This window comes from Struthio camelus, chromosome 4 (genome assembly GCF_040807025.1).
Source record: "Struthio camelus isolate bStrCam1 chromosome 4, bStrCam1.hap1, whole genome shotgun sequence".
Lineage (NCBI taxonomy): Eukaryota > Metazoa > Chordata > Aves > Struthioniformes > Struthionidae > Struthio > Struthio camelus.
Genome location: NC_090945.1, coordinates 18067616 through 18085824, shown reverse-complemented (window position 1 = coordinate 18085824; position 18209 = coordinate 18067616). Strand labels below are relative to the sequence as shown.

General features: G+C 41.2%; 1 non-coding gene across 1 annotated transcript; it reads right to left on the bottom strand.

Moving 5' to 3' along the window:
- Positions 1–1988: 1988 nt before the first annotated feature.
- TRNAE-UUC (transfer RNA glutamic acid (anticodon UUC)) lies at positions 1989–2060 on the bottom strand. The gene has a single exon. It is a non-coding gene; the product is annotated as a tRNA-Glu (tRNA).
- Between the last annotated feature and the right edge of the window lie 16149 nt (positions 2061–18209).

Here is an 18209-nt window from a genome sequence, read left to right as displayed (position 1 = left end):
CAATTAGTCGTATCAATGACTCGGTTGTCATTAGACTAGAATGTAACACAGTGTCCCATTACTTGTCTCCGGGTTCCCCCCAGAAACCCCCACTGCCAGATGTTGATGCATTCACTTAAACCAGAGGGTGAGCTCCGGCAGCTCTTCGGACCGGTCCCCTCCCGGCCACCATGGTGCCCCTTCCTCCCCTCTTTCCCCTCCGGGCTCAGCAGCTTCCCACCAGGTCAGCTCTCCTGCCAAGGAGCTTCCAGCTTATTCTGCTGCCATGCTACGTGCACAGACAAAGTCTTTGGGCATGGGTTTCCTCAGCGCTTTTACAGTTTGGATATCAGGGTTTGGAGTAAATAGCAATGCCATATAAAAAGTGGTTGGCAGGGTGAGAAATAAAAGAAGAAAGATTTCCAGTTCATTCCCCCTCCTTTTCCCCACAAACTTCTACTTTACCAACATTGACTTTGAGGATTTAAAGCAAAATATGGTTGTAAACTAGTCTGCAAGGTCCAGAGTTGCAGAAGAATCTATGTTTCCTGATTCTACAGACTGCAGGTGAGTCTTTAGATGGATGAAGACTGCAAGGCATATACTTCACATCCCATTGAAACAGTGGGAAAGAGTTGTAGGAGCTGCTTGGAGGTAAACATGGGCAAATTACCTAAATTTTTCCCTGAGTCACTTGCTGATGCTGGCTGGGCTGTGCAGACAGCTGGTGTGCAGGGCCAGGCGGCCGCGCAAGCACCCCTTCCCCGCAGCCTACGTTCCCGATTTCCAGGCAGCCCCGCCACAGTGCAGCTCTGCAGCAGAGCCGCAGTGTGGTGGCCCGCAAGGACAGGGTGAGAAAGGCGCTGGTGGCCGCCTGTTTCACCGCTGGGAGCGTGGCCCCTGACCAGCACCTCTGCTCGCTAGATTTCTCTATCTTCCCAGCCCGTTGCAAGCAGGTGCATGTGGCACTGAACGCTATTTCTGCAGGGAAGGCTTAATCTTTTACCCTACAGGTACCCAGATTGCCAGAGGACCCGGGCAGAAACAAGAGATGTCTGAAGGAAGTGGCGCTCGGCCCGTGCTAGGCGCTCGCCTGGGGCCGGCAAGGGGGTTAGGCAACCTTGTGCCTTCGGGAGTGATTCAGTCAGATGGCAACCCCATTGGTATTCCCGTCACTGCAGCGCTTACTCCTCCACCTCCCAGGCTGGCTGACACCTTGACAGGGAGGCAGACGCTGTCGGGCTGGGGGGTGCGATGCATGCCGAGTCTCCCTGGCTCTCTGCGCCTCCTCAGCCCCTCCGAGCACCCACATGGGGAGATGGGTTCATTTGAAAATGTAAATACCGTAAATACTGGCTGTCAGGGAGGGCAAGGGATTAGCTTTACATATGAAGAGCGAGGTGGCCCCCGCATGCTGTCAGGCTCATTAGGGAAGCAGGCCCCTGTAGCTGGGCTGCTCCGTAATGATCCCCTCCTGCTGCCTTCGCCCTTTGTTTCTCTAACAGCCTGTGGCTAAGGCCAGATTTGCTGGGCTCTGGCATTTTCCCTTCAAAAAGCCCATAGGCCTGATTCATTTTAAGATAGCTCAAGAAATTTGATACACATGCAAAAAGGAGCCGCACGATATGAGATACATTCATTTTTTTCGAAGGGTAAGCCTGGATGGCTGTCAAGCTGCTTGAACACAGAAGGGAAAAGGCAACTGGTAAATGTGTTCTCTGGGTGCACACCAAAGCCACCACCCATGCTGGAGCACAGGCTCCCTTGGTGTGTTGCCCTGACCCCTCCGAGGGTCTCTGCGCCTAGTTCTTACCTGGCACATCCTGCAGCTAAAACTTCACTGCCCTCTGCCTGGCCCAAACTCTTTGGTTCTCGCTGACTTGTCATAGCTGAAACCCAACTTTAATTAAATCTTTTCATTCCAGCAGCATAAACACCTGGACTTTCAGCAGTAAATTATTTAAGAGATGGAAATACACAGCTGAAAATTGGTACCAACGCACCCTGGATTCCCACACCGGGAGTCGAACCCGGGCCGCCTGGGTGAAAACCAGGAATCCTTACCACTAGACCATGTGGGAGCCCTGACAGTGGCCTTCCTCACATGGCACTTCCTCTCTCATTCACATCCCTTGCTTCTCTGCAGCTATTTATACTCCTGTATAATTCACATTCTTTCAAAGAGGTCTTCTGTCAAAACTAGTTGAAAATTGGTCAGTGGTTTCAAATGCTCTTAGATGGCACATGTGCACCCACCCACACCTTGCTTGCATCACCCTTCCGATATTCGGAAATCATGCTGAAGAGGAACCCTGCAGCCTAGCGCAGAGTAGGCTGGGGGCTGCCCCAAATTTTGACAGCTGCTATTTCCACCACAGCCCTGACTACCCAACTGCCCTTTCAGATCTCCTGCTTCTCCACCAGCAAGACCACTCTCATCAGGCTGGGCTAGCTCATATGGAGACTTTGTGAAAGGCGGAAACTGGGGCAAGGGTTTGAACACCTCTTTCCAGAAGGGGCTTGTTATACTGAAAGTAATACTTACCCCACAACCCAGTCCCTTGCAAACCTTGCTAGAGGAGAGTGGCAACATATATTTCTCATTAACACAGTCCTTTCTGTCCTTTACTCTTTGCTGTGTTTGGTGTTGGCATGTTTCATATTGCGCATGCAGTGGGGATTATAAAAACATTCATGGTGTCTAAAATGAGAATCCTTAGGTCAAATATTCATTGCTCAAACTGTGGTTACTCATTCAGCCCTAAGAACTTAGGAGAAAACACAGCATTTGTATTCCTGACTCTCATAAAAATTAGAATAGAAAATATTTTAGGAGACAGCAGTCTCATGAAATAAAACACAATTCTACCCTGTTTCCTACAGGCTGCAGACTGTGTTTGTCATTCTGCTTTCCAATTTCAATGTCTCTTTTGAAGTTAATTGACTGCTAGTGAAACCTACTGAAGAACAAACCTAATTTTCCTCAGTATATAGCTTTTCCTCCATTCAGCAGAATTGCCTGTGAACACATCCTGCAGTCCAGGAATTTCGGTTGTTCGCACTTACTTGTCATGCATTTTATACACAACGATTTCCACCCACTGCTCGATGATAACATCTTCACAGAAATTGCTCCAAGTTTTCTATACTCTTAACGTGACATCTGACCTTTATGACGTTAAGCCAAACATTAGTTTCTGTTGTCTAATTCAAAGTTTTTCACTTTTTAAAGAGGAGGAACAGGTAGCTTTGTGTTTTGGGACTGTAAGGTATGCCTTAGTATTTCTGAGTGCTGCAGGGCAGAGTGTGCAGAGGTATGCTCAGAGTACCCCTTAATGCTTCAGCTGCTCAGTCCTTCAAAAGAAGAGGCCAGGAAGCCTATCCTTCCCAGCACCAGAAAAAATTGCAAACTACTTAAAATAATTTAGGTTTGAATCAGTTAGGAGGAGGATGGGAGCTCTCTAGAAGCAGATGCCAGACAGGTTTTTCTTACTTCCTTTTTTAAAAAGAAAACACTGCACCTCAGACTTGTTCACAACCTCCCACTTTTAAACAGGGGCTAGGCTCTTTACAGTGTGAAGGTGTGAGAGAGAATTAAATCTTTTTTCTAGTCCTTCAATACTTGCATACAGAAAGTTTTCTGTTAAAAGTCCCCTTTCACATTCACACAAAGGAATTTGTATTTATATGCTTCCATGGTCATGAAGCCTGTGGTTTCATCACCTTGTCTTTATGACTGAGAGACTGAGACTGGGATCCTGACGCCCAGGTTTAATTAACCAGAGTTTCTTATCCCATAAGAAATATTATTTCATTATTTTTGTTAACAACTGCACATTTGCCTGCAAATTCTGCACTCAGGCACAAGCAATAATATATAGCAGCATATAAATTTTCTATAACTAAGTCATGCAAAGAAGACATCATTCACATGTAAGCTCAGACAAGAAATACATAAAAACATATGCAAAGCAGTCAAATAAGTTGTAGATCGCCATATTGATGGGTTTATTTTCTTTATTATTCCTTCAGCTCTGACTGAGCTAATGAAGCTTTATTATGCACCTCCCTCTATTGAGAAAGAAAAGTATTTTCACCAGGAGAAAAAGGATACTGTTCTACATCTCAGGCCACCTAGGACTTTTCTCTGTTTCTCTGGGTTCTATAAATGAACTTTATATTGCCTTGAATATATTTTAATACATAAATTCTTAAAAACTATTCTCTCGCCTGCAGCAAACAGTGGAATAGCTGTGTTCTCTGATGTCTGCTAACAATCTGGATAGTATCATAACTGTCTTGGGAGAGGACAAGGAATATAAAGATCAGAACCATGTGAAAATAAAGGGAAAGAACAGCAATTCATCTAATGTAATTTTCATTTGGTTTCTCCGAGAGACAGTAACTGTTTTAAAATACAATGAAATTTTGCCCAAGACTTGCATTTAGCTAATCTTTTAAAACATATGATTATTTCTTCTTAATTTAATGACTTTTCACTCTCATGTGCTCCTGTACTTCTAGTCCTTGCTATTCAGCATGCTCCATTACCAGGAGGAAATGTAGAAGTAGAAAATATTATGACATGGGAAATCTTCTTAGAAATCTATGCAATATACTTTTGTAAGCCAAAAGTCTTCCAAGACTGTGCCAATAAGCTTTTGGATCGATATATGAAGCGGACACTGTAATTTTCTTCTGTTTTACCATCTGCTCCGGTTGTTTCTTCCTTTTCCAATCAGAAGTAGTCATTCTTAGAAGACAAGCTGGACTCTTCTTATAGCTTACAAAGTAAATTATGTGGGCAGCTATAAATGCAGCTTAAGTTTGGTTTCATTTTGTTTTCCTGAAAAGTGTCTGTTTCACTCAACTGAAGGGAGTTGGAGAACTTTTCCAGTGCCCTGCCTCTTAAATTTCAAGGCGGTCTGCTAGAAATTCGAAAGTATAAAACCTCAACTAAGTGATAAACTACCATGGTAGATTTTTATCTCCTAGAAGTAAACCAGCATTTTGGTTTGGTTTGGTTTTGTAAGTGGCATCTTTGCTGGGTTGTTTATTGTTTCAGTAAAAAGCTTCTATTTTGAGAAGTCGCTCTGATCTAGGGCTACTTCGCGCCTATGCCAGATTTATGGTTAGCCACTCCCCTGCAAGCACAACCCTGGAAGAAGCAGTCTGTCTCCCATCGCTTGGCCTGCCTTCTCCACTCTCCATTTCATGCTCTTTGGCCAGTCACCACCTAAAGTTTAACTGAAACCTACTTTTCTCTAGTCAACACAGTGGTAAAAAAGGAGATAATGTTTAAATCATGAAAGAGAGAGAGATGGGACAGGCACTTGGACCTGTGTGCCAGCTGCTCTTGTGCTGGTCTCCACTTCCACATTGAGCACAGTGCTGCCGTATCCCATTAGCACTATGTTGTCTCTGCCCTTCAGAGATACCTGAAATCAAAGGACATTTTTCAATCTTCTACCTTAAAAAATAGGTGGTGGCTACTCAGTACAAATATTTCCTTTAATCCAAGCTGATGCCTGGCAGAAAGAGTGAAAAAATAAACCAGGTGTTTTTCATACACTAGCTCCCTGTTGAGGTTTTGCTTTATTGTACTGTTTATCCCATCCACACACTTGTTCAGCTACCCCTAGCACAGTTAAATATAATTCTTCAAGAATGATGAGGAAGTCACTGGAATGGATGAAGCTGTCAGACTCGATGAAAAACAAACTGATTTGGTTAAACTAGCTTTTGCTAGATCTCCTAGTGATGTAAAGCTATATAAAATCATGAAGTCTTAATAAAAGCATGGATTATGGTCAAGTATATAATAATATATAGACACATTTGATGTTTAATAGATCTATTAACTAGCAGCACCAAACCGGTTCTCCAGCAACCTCTAAACAAAAGCAACTGGAAGAGCTCCCAGGCTTAAAGTCTAAGTGTCAGAAATGTAATGATCTCAGGCTGGGTGGTTCTGGTCTGTCTCCCTAGAGTCATGGCAAGGAAACAAGGACAAAGAGGGTGGAGGGGAGCTGCAAGGAATCCCAGCTGCATTCCTCCAACCATCCAGATCAGGATCAGGACTTGGAGCCTGGAGCTCGGGATTTGCTGTAAAGTCATTTCCTAGATACAATTAGTTTATCGAGTAATACCAGGACAAATATGTGGGCTTGGCATGCAGCAATAACGCAGCAATAATATTTCTGAGGTGTCACCTGAACCAACATGTATATTGATAAGCATCCAAAGCCTCAACTTCAGAGGTACCTTCATGTTGCTTTGCTTTCAAGCATGATATGGCTTACTAGACTTACATTTCATTTTTAGTCTGGTGTGAAGATCCCTGAGGTGGCAATGACCTAAATTGATCGAGTGATTGAGTGGACAGTAAAGATGCAGGTAATTGCTTCTGTGGAGCAGGATAAGCCAAGCCGAGGATGCACATCATCTCCATACCTGCATTTACCTTCAGCTATACCATGGTCAAATCCGCATTGCTCACATGAGGCATTTCAGCTAAATCTGAGGCAAATAGACATCTTCACATGAGACTGCCGCCTCCTCAGTACATTTGAATAAAGCTAGCATGCAGGTCTTTGCATCCTGCTGCAACCAGGCCAAATTCACTCCGAGCCAGATCCTCGAGAGGAATAAAGATTTTAGCAGGAATTAAGTCTTTCAACACTTTTAAAATATGGACTTTGTTACCGTTCTTATACCTATCTGTTCTTACAGGAGACGGGGATGCTTTTCGATCCTGAGCAGTAGTGTCATTTCTCTCTTTTTTGTAAGATATGGTAAAGATGGGTGTAAAAAAACAGAACTCATACTTTCTGTATTTGCTTATATAGGATGTTTTATCTCCTTCAGCATCCACAAGGCAGGCTCTCTCATAATAATGCTTCAGGAAATAAACTATAGTCTACCTCAACTTGGCTTTAAAGTAAAAATGTTAGATAGCATTGCTGAGAATCCAACACCTTTTAGTACAAGCCTTTTTTTTCGGCAGAGGGGGATTCAAACAACATTTGTGAACCTATTCCTATGTTTCTTTATTCATCTATTTTCAAATAACTTTAAAAATTTCTAAACATTATTTAAATAAACGCTAATCCTACACAAAGAGAAAAGACTTCACTGTGAAAGTAGTTTTTGCCCTGCTTATAAGACTCCTGGGGGAAGAAATGTAATATAAATGCATCAAAAACCTGATGCAAGAGTCTAAGCCTGCAAATAAGAACACCTGCACTTCTATGTATATGTGGTGAGTAGGATTCTGACTCAATGAAGGTTGGTGGGAATTCTGCCCTCAGCTCCAAGCAGGTCACTATTTCTCCCTGTGAACAGTCAGATTAAATGAGAAGGACTGTGCATAATTAGCTACTGCACAAATGCAGCTATTTGCAGGGGATTGTGCCCATGTTTTTAATTTTCTCCTAAATTAAAGATTTATTATTTCCAAGTGTCAATTGTACTATGTTGCTAATTCGTCTGTATATGAGTCACTATACCAGCTGGACACATAATAATATAAGCACCACTCATTTTTAAAAGGGCTCAGCTAGGCAAAATGCTGAACATCCTTTGCAGAGATTAAGTTCTTTGAAAGGAGCTGAGGAACCCGAGCAGCAGCCAGTGGGCGGTCACTGCTGAATTCCCAACCAGTCCTAGCACAGAGCTACATCAATAGAGCTGAAAGAGCAATTTCCTCATCTAAAATTTTGAGTAAGTTTCTCGCTGGAACATTAAAAGCAAAAGGAAGGGAATGTCATGAGAGTTTTCCAGTTTACGTTGAAAGGGGATCATATTTTCGGCCGTGCTAAACAGCTAATAAATATTTTGAGGAGTCAGGAGGGAAATTAGTAGTCTGCTTTCATTTCATGAAGTTCAAGTTATATTTTCCCCACACCTTTATCATTCACGCTCTATTTTGGGAAAAAGAAGCGGCTATTGACTTACACATATACAGCACTGAAAGACATAACTCAGGACCAGTGTTCATCTAGTCACATTCTGCTATTTTCCAGATGACTAGGAACATAAAAACTGACAGAGACATAATGCATTCAGTTTTGGGTATGCTATGAAATTTAGATTAAAACAGGCTTTTGGGGAATTATCATCACTCCTGTTCATGGCAGAAGCACCCAGCACCTTGGCAAAGTGAATCTTAATGTAGAAAGAGGGAATCCAACCTGGCTTTAAGAAGGACAAAAACTAATCAAAGCTTATTCATTTTAAGTCATTGTCAAGACACATCTCAGGATTTTTGCTAAACCATATCAAGTGGTGTGCCACGTGCTGCATTTCACAAACAGCTGCAACTTCACTGTAAATATTTTATATGACTTCAATTAAACATCTGTTTTGTTGGCACTGCAGCCAGTGCTTAACCTTGACTCCTGTCAGAATAACATGCACCTCAGGGCATTTCAGTGTCTGAAATTATATTTAAATAAATCATTAACTTCATAAGTAGGGACATCCCACCATAGCTATTAATGGTTAAATGGAGCTTCTCCAGGAAAAATGATCGAGTGGAATAAGACTTCCCCTTATGTGTGCTCATGTTCAGCTCCAACAAACATGTGCTGCACACATGATTGCAATGTGCAAAGAACAAAAGACGCCCATCTGCCTAAAAAAGCAAGGCCTGAATGGCAACTGACTGGTGCAGGTTTCTTCCAAAGAAAATCAAAGCTAGTATCCATAGCGTGAGAGCTTCAGACATAGCCTCTTTCTGTTACTCAGCAGGGAATGAAGTTATTCCTGGTCCCCATGAAGGGGGCCACTTTTTCCTTTCAGGGAAATGGTTTTTGGTATCTCTCCCCACAGGTAAAGTGGAAGCTGATTTTTTTCCCCTGGTTTGATTCAACGTTAGACAAAATATGTAAAGTTCCAACACCCATACTATATCAAAATACAAACAGAGAAGGAAACTGCAAGCTCGATTACACAAGGAGAAAAGATTACAAGAGGAGAGTTGTACAAATAAAAGAAAATAAACAGGATGTGCACCTGCTTTGCCACCCTATGGAAATCAAACTGCCATTATGTCTATGACATGAATCACTCAGCATTTATCAGACTGATTTTTTCCAGGAATTCAAATTAAGGATCTAGATTCTTATTTCAGTATTCAACACCTCCATAATTAATTGAAAAACTACTCTATTAGATCAGCAGAGAAAATGGAAATTGCCCATCAAAGATCAGACAGTAGCCCTGCATATATGTGTCAGAAATGACCAATACAGTGGACACATTTAATGAGATGATTTCACCACACACAAAATCAGAAAACAAGTTGCAAAGAATTATATGCCAAGGACTGAAAATCTGTAAGCTTCAGAAGGTAATCCTATGCTTAACAGGAATCCTAAATATGCTTAGAAATAGATGTTTCCCTGATGTGGAGACTGCCGAACCCCATGTCTTCCGATGCAACGTCTGTCACTCAGACCTATCCCAATGCATTTCCAATTAAATCAGTTGTTATCAATTGTGCTAGTGCAAGCTTAGATGTTTCACAAAAAAGGGCCAAAGACAATGTTTGTATTATGACAATGAATGCTCATTAACTCTTGCTCATTTTGAAGGAGAGCTAACAGAAAACTTCAGCAAAGAAAGAAAGAAAGAAAAAGAAAGAAAGAGAAAGAAAGAAAGAGGGAGAGAAGGAAGGAAAAAAGAAAGAAAGAAAGAGAGAGAGAGAGAGATAAACATTAAATAGGTATATTTGATTGTCTCCTATAATAAAACATGGGAATTCAGCTTTGGTGGCTTTAATGAATGAGAAATTAGACTAGCATCTCACATAAAATCCTAAAGTGCCACTAATAAGTAAAGCTAAATTGAAAAAAATAAACTGAAGAGCTAAAATGAAAAAGATAGATTGAAAGGTATTTTACTCCATGTTTTAACCTCTGAATCACATCACATCTATCTAATGCATAAAATTAAGTCCTGGAGCTGCCCCATAGCCATTCCTCTTTAGCTGTGTGTAGCCATCATTGGTGTTTACATATTGTGCCACTCTGTCCTGCTTTGCCAAGCCCTTTGCACAGGCCTGGCACCTGCTCAAGAACCGCTTTTGTGTTTGCATGTGTGGCACATCCAATAACATTGCTGATGACCATGGTCTGGGAATATAATTACAGCTATTGCATGATATCAGTAGTTAAGATTCCTAGTCATTAAAGTCTAATAATAAGGGTCAGGGTGCTCTAGTAGTGGATTTTACTTAAATTAATGCAGACGTATTATCTGCAGTCTCGTCTTCAACTTCACTAGAACCTGATTCACCTATTTAATTTCAATCAACAACTTAATGCCAGGTTGGCAAGGGAGGCCGCAGATCCTATGTGCCTCAACTGCTGCTTCTTTTCCCAAGCTGTTTTGGGAAAACAAATGCTACAAATGTCTACAGAAATAGAAAAGTAATTGCTCGTATATATGAGATCACCCTCCCCTCGCCCCAATATATTTATGCAAAAGAAAATTCTGTTATGGGACTTTCTCTTCAGAATGGAAAGTGATTAATGGAAGGTGAGCAATGTGGATTGAATGAGGCCGGTAGGTGAAAAATCTGTCATCAGAGAATAGCAAGGCAGTCTTGGGAAGTAAGCCAACATCAAGTTTTCACTTAGTCTTCAGATGGCTAAGCTTCCTGATCCTATCAGCCACTCAACCAAGTCCACGCCTGAGACTCATAACACACTGGACAAAGGATGCCGTGGGCATGTGTTGCCAAGGGGAGGTGGTGGGATGGAGGCAGTCTCCAACAGGTCCCCTGCGGGTGATGGGAAGGTGTGGGGCTGTGCACAGCTGGGCTCCAGGCCATCCTGGCAGGCCCCTTGGCTCTCTCCCACTTGCTCTTGAGTATTTGGAGGTCACTTCTGTTTTGCTAGTGTTTCTAAAGCTCATAGGGGCATTGAACCATGAAAACTAAAATAAAACAAGAAAGGAAGTGATACCTCCTCCCTTAGTAAAGACAGCCAGAAGAAACCCAGATGACTGATTTCTAAACTGCTGGAGAGCTCAAGCAGTCCCACAATTGTTTAAATTTCTGATCACTGGAGGCTGGCAATGGTGGGCTTGGCTAGCTCCCCTTTCCATGTTCTTCACACATGAGAAGTTTCTGCTTCTCTCCAGGGAATGCTACGCTTTGACCCCTTTTCATGAGCCAGGTGGCCATTGCTCCATAAAAGTACGTGTTTGCTGAAATGTCAAGAAAACACAACTTCCTGGCCCTTTAGAGAAGTGTTAACTGGATGTTTGAAAGATTTTAGCATGAAGCAACACCAGCTAACAAATTCATAGATTTACCCAGCCATATGCTAAACTTTACTCATGTAATGTGATTGCTTCCTACTGCCCTGCTTGCATTTTTACACTCTCTAAATAGTAAGGTCAAAGGCTGCCGTTGCACTGTTGAGCTGTCTGCAGAGCCTAAAACTTGTCAGCTCCCCTAACCTGCATGTGATTAGCAGCAAATCTGCAGGTTCATGACTTCATGAAGTGGGTCACACACTTTGGAAGCTTTTCTTGAAGAGCAGCCCGAGCCTGGGATAGCGTGTGTTGCAGGCCAGAGGTGAACATCCCTTGGCAGGCCTTTGCGGGGAATATTTCAAGTTGCTATCTGCCACTCCTTGGCCAGGCTTAAGTTACTGTTGTTACTGATATCCTTCAGGAGCCCACAGAATTTTAAAAGGAAACTACTAGTGCTCTTAGTTCTCTCTCAGAGTGGTCTCATTTTTATTTTTTACTTTTTTTAAATGTCCTTTTTTGTATCACTTTTTAATCAGAAATGCCTCCACAGGCATATGTTGCTTTTTTTTTTTTAGGGCAAGGGGTTTGGATAGGGAGGAGAGGCTGTGCCTCTCACTCTTGGTTTGGTCATGGGTACCACTGTCCTGTTTGGTAAGTCTCCGTACAATCCGCAGGCAATTACAGGATGCATTATTCAGCTATCAAATAGCAAGTTTAAAACTTTTCAAGTCCTGTTGAGCATTTCCGTATCAATTTCTGTCCCACTCCCCAAAGCTAGCTGCAGCTTTAAATCCCTGGAAGAGTGAAGGATTGCTCCACAGCAAAGGCTTTATGAGCCAAATGGCTATCAAGGTTTCAAGCGGTGAAAGGAGAGATGTGCGTGCTTGCCCTTTACATTATATAGTTATACATGCTCTTGCTAAGAACGCTGTGTTAGACCTGTTAGCAGATTTATGGCTTACTCTGCAGTGCTGTAGGTTATTCAGAGAACAGCACAGTAGCTTCCTGTGCTGTTATTTTAAAGCAGGTTTTCTGTTACCATTGATCACAGACACCGTTTGTAAGCTGAGATCTTTCCAAGACTTAGGTCTCAGTGTAAGGGCTCAGAGGGACCCCTGCATCCTATGAAAGATATGCACTGTGCACTGCAGGGTAAAAATACAACCAACATAAACTATTTGTCCTTGACCAGTTCCAACAGTTTCAATTTCTTAGCAACAGGAAACTTCTCTCACCACTGAAATGACAATTGGCCTTCAATTTGGTGAGGAAATGGTTCCCTGATGCTCCAGTTAAGATCTGTGTAGCTGTGCCCAACTTTCCCATGTGGTGCAATATACCGCTTCAGGATTGCTCTTGCTTGTCAGTGTGTAGCTGCAAGTACAAATGCTTTTCCCTGGCATCTTGGAAAACATATTTTATATATGAAACATACACAATTTATATCCTAAAAATTCACCTCTGCCTTCAAATGTACACTTTAAAAAAATACCTTGACTATAAAATGTTGCAGAACAATGGCAAAACTGACAGAAGCAGAAGGAAGAGGTATAAAGACAGGGTCCATGAATCTGTATAGCTAAGTGTCTCTCCCCCTGTTTTTTCAGTGGTAGAACCTACATTTCTGAAGTAGGAAATGAAGCATTTCCTCATGAGCAGTTGAACACAGGCCCAGATACTTTTTAAAAAATGTGTAAGTCAGTGAGTCTGAAATCTATAGACAGTTCATCCTAATTGTCTGCCACTGTCCTTGGCTTAACACAGGACAAATGGGTCTTCCCAGTTCCTACACATCACATTTTGTAAGGCGTTATTATCAGAAAAGCTTATTAATCTTGCCAAATTGTACAGAACATTGTTTAAAGGATTATTTAACAGAAGGTTCCTTTTTTTTCTCTTATCCGTTGTATGCCTTTTTCATTTGCTCAGCACTTTACAACCTTAGTCATGGCACGTTGCCTCTCCTACAGAACTGGCAAGGCTTGCAGTTGACAAGCATTTGACACGCTACACGGAGCAACTATAGCAAAAGACAGGACTAATAGGACACCAGGGCAAAGATAGAGACAGCTCTTGCTTTTCTTCACACTTTGGAAAAGTGAACAGGGAGGTGTTAAATGTCTAAAGTTTTTGCAGATGAGTTTTGAATTAGTTTTGGTGGCAGTTTTATTAAGGTAAACATTGTTCCTTTTTTCCCTTATAGTCTGTATATGTATGTATGTATATGTATATCTTACTGCAGGTTTCTGTCCTTATCCTTATTCTCTTTGGCTGTCCTATCCATTTTGTGGTTTGTTTTACCAGTAATTCCTCTTTCCTCTTTCAAAAACACCCTCCATCTGGGCCTGCTCCCAAACTATTTATATTCTGTCATGGGAACTGCATCTAATAATTTCTCACCTTTCAAATGTGCCAGTATTAGAGAATTCATTTCTCACACGCATGATGAAGCTGATTTCAGCAAGTTAAAAAAAAAAAGAGAGATCATACGTTCATAGACACCAAAAGGAGACTGCATTAGGTGGGCCAGAAGTGAGATATTTTCGGAAGAAAACAAAAAGGATACCCCAGCTCCAGAAGAGCATACACTCCCCTTCCACAAGTGGAATCTGTAGCCACAGTCGTTTATGATCGATGAGAATCCAAATTAATACCAGTTTTTACCATCAATAAAACAGATGTTCTGTAACTGAGATCCTAACTGCATTAAAGTTAGAAACAGTTGAACACCTCAGTGTAAAGTAGCTGTTAATTTGACTGTTCTATTAATTAAAGACTAACTGCTGTCACTATGTTCAGGAAGACACTTTGATCTAAGTGTGTGTCTGAGATATGAAAGTTAAACGATAGATGGCATGTAAATACATCTTATAGATATGTTTTAAAGAGAAAAACTACAAAATGATTATGATGATTAGCATTTCCTTTCTGGTGTGCCCTGAAATATCTTTTATTGCGGCAGGTATGCTGTAATAGAGAAGGACTAAGTGCTGCCATCAATTGATCACAGTGACAATTGTCATTCCTATCTATCAAATGCAAACTTTCATTGAAAAACTAAAGAAAGAAGCTTAGCAAAAGTAGTTAATAATTGTAAAAAAATAGCTATCATTATGAAATAACATTTTAGAAAGATGTAGGTAGAAGTAGTGAATAATTTGATTCTGTGTAAGAAAGGTGATTTGATCTTGCTGTACAAAACCAAAATATATCCTGATGAACAACAAGATGCATAAATGGTTGCTTCTCAGTTGACTGGAGCAAGTAGGTCACATTTCACCCCAAGCCAAATATATTTGTGTGTGTATTTTTGTATGTATCCATATATATACATTCATACATATGTGTGTGTGTGTGTGCGTGTGCGTGTGTGCACACGCACATGTGCATTTATATACATGTACACTTCCTGTAGACAGAACTCTGGCTCCTTAATCAATGAGTTGTCATTAGGTGTCTTCTTCCTGACTTTATTTCCAGTTTTCAGATGGTTACACAGAGATGCTCACCTTACAGGCCCAAGAAGCAGACAGTGGGGAAACTTGTGTGTCCACCAGTTCTGCCCCCGCGATTCTCTTACTCATTAACACCATCCACTGTATTGGAGAGACATTTTTGCCTATACTATATAAGCATTTCTAGTCCCTTTTCAACTTGCCTTGTTGACTCAAAGCTAGAATTGTCTGAAGCGACTTGAAATACTTAACTGGAGGAAAGAAACATATATTTCCTAAATTCACAAGGCACTAAGTTATCAATTTCAAAGCAGTTTTTCCTATACTTCATTTATGAGGAAAAAAAAAAAAGACTGGAATGATATGAAAGGTTGAAAGGATATGGGAAAAAAAGATTGTTTCGGTCTCAAGAAATAAATTAGATATTTTATAGATTTTCATGAAGTCTCTCACTGTTTCCTTTCTGGAAATCACTCTGTTTTTCTGCTTTCTGAGGAGCTATGCCTATATCTTTCCCTTAAGTATCCAGACTTTTCTTTAGTGGAACTAAAGGGTCATAACTCTGGCTATGTGGCAAAGAAACAGCCAAATATCAGAAGTCCTCTGATTAATACACATATTGCTGAGTTTCAGGCCAGAATGAACACTATTCAAAATTACAAGCCTCCAGCTGAAAGAACAGCTAACAGAAATGCTGACAGAAACTAAAGCTGCTCTAATAACAACAGAGTGAAAACAACTGAAAAATTTTTATGCCCTTGAACTATTAATTATTCTACCTTGGAAGGATTAAAAAGAACTTCTGACTGGCCTATGTTCTGCTTTGGAAATAGAGAGAGAAGTACGGTATTCTCTGAGTCCCTGACTAGTTTAAGTATGTATTTGTTAAATTTAAGACCTGTCAAACCCCAGCTATTATTTCCTTAGCTGCTTTGTACCCAGCAGCTTCTTATAAATGACTTATGGAATGTTTCAGGGCTCTTATACGAGCAACAATAACCACCAGCAAACTTGTGGAATATGACATTAGACTCCGATATATCCAGGGCATGTATTCTGACAATATTTTATATACTGCCAGGCCTACTAACATATTTTAATACAATTAACAGTGCCATTAAAAAAATACCTGTAATATCTTTAAATTTGTTAGACATTTTGGAATAAAAATAACACAGACTATTGCTGGGTTTCCTTACTGAAGTCAAGTATAATTTTAAAAACTCATGCAGACTTCCCTTGTAACACAGCAACCAAGTGCAAAGAGTTCAGTTTCAGACAAGTCTTAAACTCTTTTTAGTCTTTATGATAATTGAAATTAACTGAATTGAATTAATCTACTAACTCATTTTGACCATGACAATTTCAGCTATTAATCTCACTCTAGATTTCATATGGCCTTAAAGGGACATTTTGGCATTTCCACTTCAGGAAAAAAAAGTCTGTCTTGAGGAAGGGATTTGGTAAGAAAGCTCACACCAACTTAAGGGAATGTACCTGAAAACTGTAAAGGAAAAAGCCTCTGCATCAGCACGGTACAGCTACTATAGCTATTGCAACAGCCCAATTTGTAATGACTTTGAAAAGATTTGGGCTGGCTGGGTGCTGACTGCACTTCTACTCTCTCAATCTCCCACCCACTGTGAATTAAATCATGGTAGGAAGAGCTGTGCTATTTCTTGTGGAGGAAATTCAGAGACCATCTCTGTAGCACTGATGACAGACTCGCCATCAATCAGAGATCCGTATTTGTATGTCCCAAATGAGTTAGTATGCTTAATCAGGACTCCGATGGACAGCGCAGAAGATTTATAAAGCTGCTCTTTGGTATGTGGCATTAAAACAAAGGGAACATACAGAAACTGATTTCCAAGAAAAACAAGCACTCTGGGACACTGTTTAAATAAATCAGTATGTTACTGATACGAATTGATTCATCAGCACCAGTAAAAATAGGTCCAATCTTCAGTCTTCTGCAATTCCTTTTGTTTCATCTTGGCTTTTTCTGAAAAACAGTCATTTGCCAGAAGACTAGAGATGATATTATTCTTGATACAGGCTACATCATTGTCATTCCTTTTTTTACATCTAATACTTCAGAGCTCACTCAAAGCCTGTACTTAAAAGCAATAGCAGTGCCAAGGAAAGCCTGCCTCCCCTACCAATACATGCCACCCCTCTTCCCCAGGGCAGTGGCAATGTGGGCTGATCAGTGGGAGTCTCCTGCCTGGCTGCTGTAGACCTCCTGGGCGAGTGTTCGACCTGGCCCCAGCTCGGCACCTGCGGGAATTCAGGCAAACCGTCCTTGCTATTGGAACAGGGAAAACACCGGAGCCAGAAGGCATCGTAAGCCAGAAGCTGGGGCACCCATGCCAAGGCTTTGTGAAGTCCAGTCTCAAAATGAGTTTTTCTTAACCCACAGAGAAGTCAGAGCCTAAAGTGCTTAAGGAGTCTTGGCTTTCATGTTGGCCATTCTTTTGAGAGAGATTCTGGTCTTCCCATGAAACAGCCACAGGGCAAAACACCTCCGGGCAAAGAAGCCAATCTGTTAGCAGAGTAGAACTGTGAAATTATTCTTAATCTAACATTATGTTTTGTTTTTTAAATGGGAGCCAGCTAAAGGAACACAATCACAGCTTCCTACATAAGACTACTCATTTGGTGTGGCTCCATATGCAATTCAGTTTAAGTGGTGGGTGGGTGGGAGAGGAAAGGAGTCCAATGTCATGAAAGCAGTTCAGAGTCAATCTGCAGGGGCCATCTGACAATTACCTTGTGATCTTTGAAGAAAAGATCTCCATCAGACATCTCTGTCACTGAAACTGCTGGAGCTGCTGTTAGAACTTCAGCCCCTTACAACTGTAAGGGCTAATATCTAAACATGAACCAAAGCTTTTTCCCCCTTGGCAAGCATTCCTTATGGTCCTCCTTTGAGACCTGTGAATAGCTCGAGTAGGACAAAATAGCAAAACAACAATCCCCTCCAAGTCCTCTGTTCAGGTTGTCTTAGCCATGCAGGCAGCACTGTTGATAGAGACCCAGCATTTTTGACAAAGCATTGTAAAAATAGAGGAAATACGTACTTCTACACATGGATTGACACCATCTTGGCATTAGCACAGCTGGAAAAGAAAAGCAGTGCTTTCTGGCTACCACATTGCACCCCTGAAGTGAGAGAAGACTTCTGCTTTCAGAAAAGTAAGAAAGACATTCACCTTTCTAAGGAAGTATTTTTTTTAAATGGTACAGTCCTCTTGAACCTTACTTTTCTCAAACAATTCTATGTGCGCTGTCTTTCTGCTATGCTCTTTTCACACAATGTGAAGTTGCTATGAAAGAAAATGGCACTTCTTCCTGCTGCTCTGGAATTCTGGGAAGTGTTTTCAGTTTCAGAAGTTGCTTGTTGAAATTGTAAATTCAAATTAATGCCACACATCACAGCTTTCTTTGGCAGCAGAGCACAACCACAGAGCCCAGTAACATATTTCATCCCCAGAAATGTATCAAACA